The sequence below is a fragment of the Parasteatoda tepidariorum genome, chromosome X1, assembly GCF_043381705.1.
Source record: "Parasteatoda tepidariorum isolate YZ-2023 chromosome X1, CAS_Ptep_4.0, whole genome shotgun sequence".
Taxonomy (NCBI): Eukaryota; Metazoa; Arthropoda; class Arachnida; order Araneae; family Theridiidae; genus Parasteatoda; species Parasteatoda tepidariorum.
This window is the reverse complement of record NC_092214.1, coordinates 2,340,198-2,346,197: the sequence shown is the minus strand read 5'-3', so window position 1 is coordinate 2,346,197 and position 6,000 is coordinate 2,340,198. Positions and strand designations below refer to the sequence as shown.

The 6,000-nt window shown below is 27.3% G+C and overlaps 1 protein-coding gene across 2 annotated transcripts in view; it reads right to left on the bottom strand.

Annotated features, from left to right (window-relative positions):
- LOC107455196 (uncharacterized) overlaps positions 1 to 6,000 on the bottom strand; it is a 322,531-nt gene that overhangs the window by 90,411 nt on the left and 226,120 nt on the right. The gene's annotated exons all lie outside the window — the stretch shown is intronic.

The following is a 6,000-nucleotide window of genomic DNA, read 5'->3' as shown; positions in this document are numbered from 1 at the left end:
ATGTTTAAAATATTTTTGTTTGAATTTGTGTCTTAAATTTTCAACATTTAAAAGTGTTGAACTGCGATCAATTCCATAAAAACTATGCATCACGAACCAAGTCCAGCACATTATTCTCTTCCAAAAATCACGTCAACGAGAACTTGGCATCCACATGTATATGCCAATCCACCAAAACAGCCAACACCTCATTTTATAACAAATATTTTAGGAATTAGAGACAGTCTTTCTCCAATGCATCCTTCACAAGCGTCTCCATCATTCCATCAATCAAGCATCAATGGAATTCACCAACATCCTCATAACAGCTTCCACAACAGCAGCAGCAATAGCAGTAGCTGTAGCAGTCCATCAATGACATCTAATTGTGAAGAATTGAACGAAGTCAATAAAACGGTAATTGAGCAACCTCTGAACTTATCATGCTCAGAAAAAACTAGAGGCGATACTCCTTCACCTGGTAAGCCTTTCCTGGTTGTTCCATGGCATGAAAATTCTAGTACAACTCCGTTATCTCCTAAAAACTTACCACCTGTCATCCATACTGCTCTTTCACCACCAGGACCACCAAAACCTACTAGCTTGATACCAAGCATTCCAAATCCATCAAATTCCATTGTAGCAGGTTCCGAGAATCTATCTCTTGTTGAAACTAAGTTAACAAGCAATGGAACAACTGTGAAAAGTAAGTCAGTTTAAATTAAAATTTTCCAGTTTATATTTGCAGTCAGTTTGTTTGCTAAATTTCACTTCAAACCATTCTCAAAATTGATTAATAAAAATGAATTTTTATTTATTAATTAAGGAAAAACAACAGACAATATACATCCTATATTAATAACAAAATGCTACTTTACATATTTTATAAATGTTTTGTAGTTTCATTTTCTCTCTTAACCTCTGTTAAATTAATTACGTAAAAATAATTTCCAATAATTGCATTATTTGATGCATAATTGGTCTGTCACTATCTCTCAAGGTTTCTTATAACGATGTTTATTTTAATATATTTAATAATTTATTTTAGATATTTAAGGTTTCATATAACGATTACTTTAAAGTATCAAATAAGCTAGAAAATGTATGCTTTATATACTATTTAAAAACGTCCTTTTTCATGTGTATCTCATAAGCTATATTACTTAGTGATGCAAAATTATTCATCAAAAGTGCTTTTAACTATTTATCGAATTAAATTAACGGTGCATTGCTTATATTTGTCCAAAAAAGTTTAATTGCCTTTTCGGTTGAAAAAAAACCAAAAGATCACGAATTTTTTTTTAAATATTTGTACCGATAAATGGCCGTTATGATTGCTTCTTTATATAATTTTTGTATGCTTATGTATCGGAGATCTTTACAAACTGAAGATTTTTTTTCTTAAGTTCAACACGAAATATTAAAATTCAGAATGATTAAAAAACCAAGCCAATTTTAAAATGAAATGAGTCAAACTTACATTGATAATCGAAATTAAATTTAAATAAAAAATAACAAAACAAAGAAAATGAAGAAACCAGTACTCTAGAAAACTCTGAATATTTTTATTCTAAATTAACTTTGATCAGTAAAATTATCTCCGTCAAAATTGACGGAAATCTTTAATTGAAATGATTTATAGATTATTCAGTTTTACAGTTTCAATTTAGAAACAATTTTGAAACAAGAATTACATTGAGGAACAAATTTTTTAATGTATTTATGCAAATACTTGATCTTGACATTTCAAATCTGAAATTAGTATTGCTTCTAAAGCTATTGTTTTCTTAAATTACATTTTTGGTCCATCTTTTGTCAAAATATGCTAGTTCAAAAACGTTATATATAACAGGGGGCCACATAAATAATGCGTCAAACTTCTAGGATATATATATATTTATAAATATTGGAAATATTTATAAATATATTTTATTGCACATCTGCCAAATGAACCTATCAATAATTTTAAACCAATTGAAACCTTAACCACAGAGTGAGACAAAGCATTAATCGGGAGGCGAGTGGAAAAAGGTACACGAAAGAGAGTCAGAAAAGGAAGAATAATTATAGATACAGAAATTCTCATCCTGCCTTGAAGAGGAGAATGAAACATTCAAATTTACTATGTGTTATATTCTATTTATAATATACAGACTACCCAGAGGTTTTGTTTGATAATCAGTATTTTAAAATATTAGTTTTTTTAAAAAAGTATGATGAGATGACAAGAAATGAACGGTTTATCGAGAATGACAAATATGTATTATCATCATTGTATGATGAGAAAACTTTATAGCAAAATTATCTATTTATAATTAAATATGCGAGGTTATTCAAGATAGAAAAATTAAGTAAATAAATTAAAACCAAAATGCAAAATCCCTGACTTAAAATACAACAAAAATTAATTCATAAAATAAAACTTTTTACACGTCTGTTAAAACTCTGTTTATGGTATTTTCTGCGAAAATAACATTATAATTACATACTCTATAGACTGATCAAGTAAAACTTGGAAAAAGCATTAAAGCAAATGTATTGATAAACATAAAATAAATCATACATTGGTTGGTTTTCATGCGGTTTTACCATTGCTATAATAATATAAAGAAAAGAAAAGTCTTTTTCTGTAGTCAGACATTTAATATCTAGACTGATGAAATACAGATAATGAAATAAATTTCAAAACTGAGCACTTAAAAAAAATAAAAATAAACCACCCCACATTTAAACGTTTATTGACTTCCATTAATTTATATTTGGAAATGTAAAGTGATTTATTTCTTTTTATTCAACGTGAATATTTCAAGCACACGATTCAAGCACAGCAATCTGAATTTTTATGTACATTTTTCAAAACTTTTATCGTAGCATTTTTAAATTTGCTAAGCACATGAATCTTAAAAAAAAAAGAAAAAAAAAACATTGGAGAGGACAGAATTTTAAATTTGCAATGATAAGATAAAAAAATTGTAGCAAGCAAATCTTATTTGCTTTTCGAAACTGTGTAATTCTTGTTCTATTCTACACCATAAACTCGTCATGGGTTTAATATAAAAGCTTTTTTGAAAGAAAAGAAAACGAAAGAAACAATTAGAAATAGAAAACAAAATGAATTAACAAAAAATTGCGTTTACTACTTATTAGACTCTTTGCTTTGACATCACGACACCTCGTTTCAAACAATTACAATATTCGAACGGTTATGGAAAATTAACTTATTAACATAACATCACAGAAATATCCGTTTGAGCATCTCACTATAATGATTGCAAAAATGATCATTTTCAAGAACTTCCCTTTTATATACTTTTTCAAGCGTTTTATTTAATTATTTATTTTAGGAACACTTAACAAACTTTTGCACTGTATTATACTTTTGTGTACACTGTATAAATGTGTTGATCCATAGTATTGTTCAAATTTGCCATAACATTAAAATTATTAAGCAATTTAAATTTGATACAAACAGTTTATTAAGATTTCAGTAAATTTCCTTCGTTCGATGATGCAATGGGATGACTTTTCTAAACGTCTAAACAAATACTACATTTTTTGAACTTGATTAATTAAAGCTATATTTTTTCTCAGTTAAGTATTAAAATTGAAATCGTTTTTCGTTAATTGGGTAAAAATTAAAAAAAAAACTAATTAAATGATAGTGTTTACATTTTTTTCCAAACAGTATATAACGCAATTTATTACAAATGTTCCAAAAATAAGACTTGCCCCCACAATTAGGAGCATTTGCATAATTACTCACATTAATTACAAGCAAAGTAATAGCATACTTAAAGGGTCCTGATTACATCGCTGACAATCACTTCGCCGACAAATCATATCGCTGACACACTTACTTCGCACAATTCATTTTGCTGACCCGATCAATTCGCCGAAAACTTATTTTCACCGACATGATCTTTTCTGCCATATTTCCTTATTATTTGTTCAAGTTCTAAAACAAACCGTAAATCTCGTTAAACAAACCTTAATAAATGAAAACTCTTCCCTTAGCGTGACTTAATTTTATTTTAAAAGTATTTAAAAAATACTCACATTTCATTTTTAAGTTTTGATATTTTTTGAATTGATGTAAGAGATAAAATCCAATCATTTGATTTTGTACAATCTAGAATAAATATCAATCATATTTAGTTGCTTCAAAACGAAACACCGTTTATGTCCAACAAAATAGAAAATTGTTCCAGTACAAATAAAGTACAATAAAAAAAAACACCAGTTTAAAAAGAAAAACTCAATTCGTCACTGTTTTGCAATCATATCAATAGAATTCTCTTTAACATAATAAAGTTAGCTACCTGTAATTGAAACCATTCATTCGCTTTCTTTCTTTAGAGAACTGAGAGAGCATCTCTTTTTTTAATGGGTCCCACTCTAAGAGAAAATATTATTTGGGGCAGCATCTAGAGGGTTATAATTGTTTCTCATTTTTGCTAAGATGATGGGTTTTAAAAAGATTTGTTCAATTTTTTCGCATTTTAACGATTTCAAACTAGGTAGTGAAATTTATAGAAATCCCAAATATTTTACAGTTTTTGAAAAATATTCTATTTATGCTTTGTTTTTCAATGATGAATAACTTCTGCAAACAGTCATAAAAGTAATAAATAATTTTTAAATATTTTTATGGTCCCTAATAATAGATTCAATTCCTAATAAATCTATATAAAGTGCAAATATTTGTTTCTATCATACATACCTTTCATTTCATTCTCTCTGTCTTTACTGTTCAATTAAGTTTTGTATTATACTGTGACTAACGATTTTGAAAATCAATGTATAGAAAATAGTAAAATAATTATAAAAATTTCTTATTTTAAAGATAAAATTTGAAAAATTACTCTAAATAAATAAGGCTAATTTTAAGCACCAAAACCATATTTTAAATAAATTATTTTTATTATTTACTGCATGAAACAACTTTCTCATGACAAACAGTTTTGAAAAAGATTAAAAATCTTTGTTTTTTCATACAATTAGAGGTCAAAGTTGTTTTTTCTATTATCTCTCATTAAATGATAAATTACTCGAACTTAACGTAATAAATTAACATAATATAAATACAAAAATAAAGCACTAATTAATAGCAAAATAATTAAACAAAAAGAGCAGGGAGTTTTTTAAATTGAGGTTATTTAATTCGGTGATTTAGATAAGTAAATAATTAACAAGTTATTATGATTTACAAGATTTTGCATAAACGCAAAATCATCTCTTTTATTTAAAAAAAGAGTTATCTCTGAAGTCAATATAATGTTTAGAAGAAATTTTTTATTTTTTTTTTATTTTTTTTAATAAGGGTTAATGGAAAATTACAGAAATTCTCTTTTTATAAATTTACAAGAATTTAAAAGTTTTTCTCTAAATGCATTTTCAGGAAATTTTGAAAACATTAAAATTCCGAAGTAACAGTTTCACTTTTATAAAAATGATATTTTTTCCCATTAATAACAAGAGAAATCCGGAATATAATTAAAAGCATTTATTTGAGATAAATTTGCGTTATAGTTTTTGAAAATACTGTTGTAATTTAAAATATATTTATAATATTAAATGTACATCACACTGAGTCTATTTTCCTTTAGTTGAAATTTAAAAAAAGTAAATAAATAAATAAATAAATAATAACCCCAACACCTCTAATTAATATCCATTAAACAAAAACAATGTGTCATTTTATCCATGACTCAATTGAAGACGCATGATTTGATTTTAAGCTCTAGTACGAAATCGATGGAATAAAAAAGACTCAATAGCAAATGTTGGCGAATAATGGTTGGCGATTAACTGCTGCGATTCTATTGTTGGCAACCCTGCCCGCGTAGCTTTCAAGTCGCTTAGGTAGTCTTGTGGCGAGTAGTTCGGATTGCAACCGAAGAGATAAGACGCGAAGTGCAATGGACGAGCTCACTTACCATTCCAATCATGTTCTCCGTTCTACAAATAAGCTATGTGGGAGCGCGCTTTGTTTGTTTCGTTAGTTCAGCGCTTTTTCTGAGG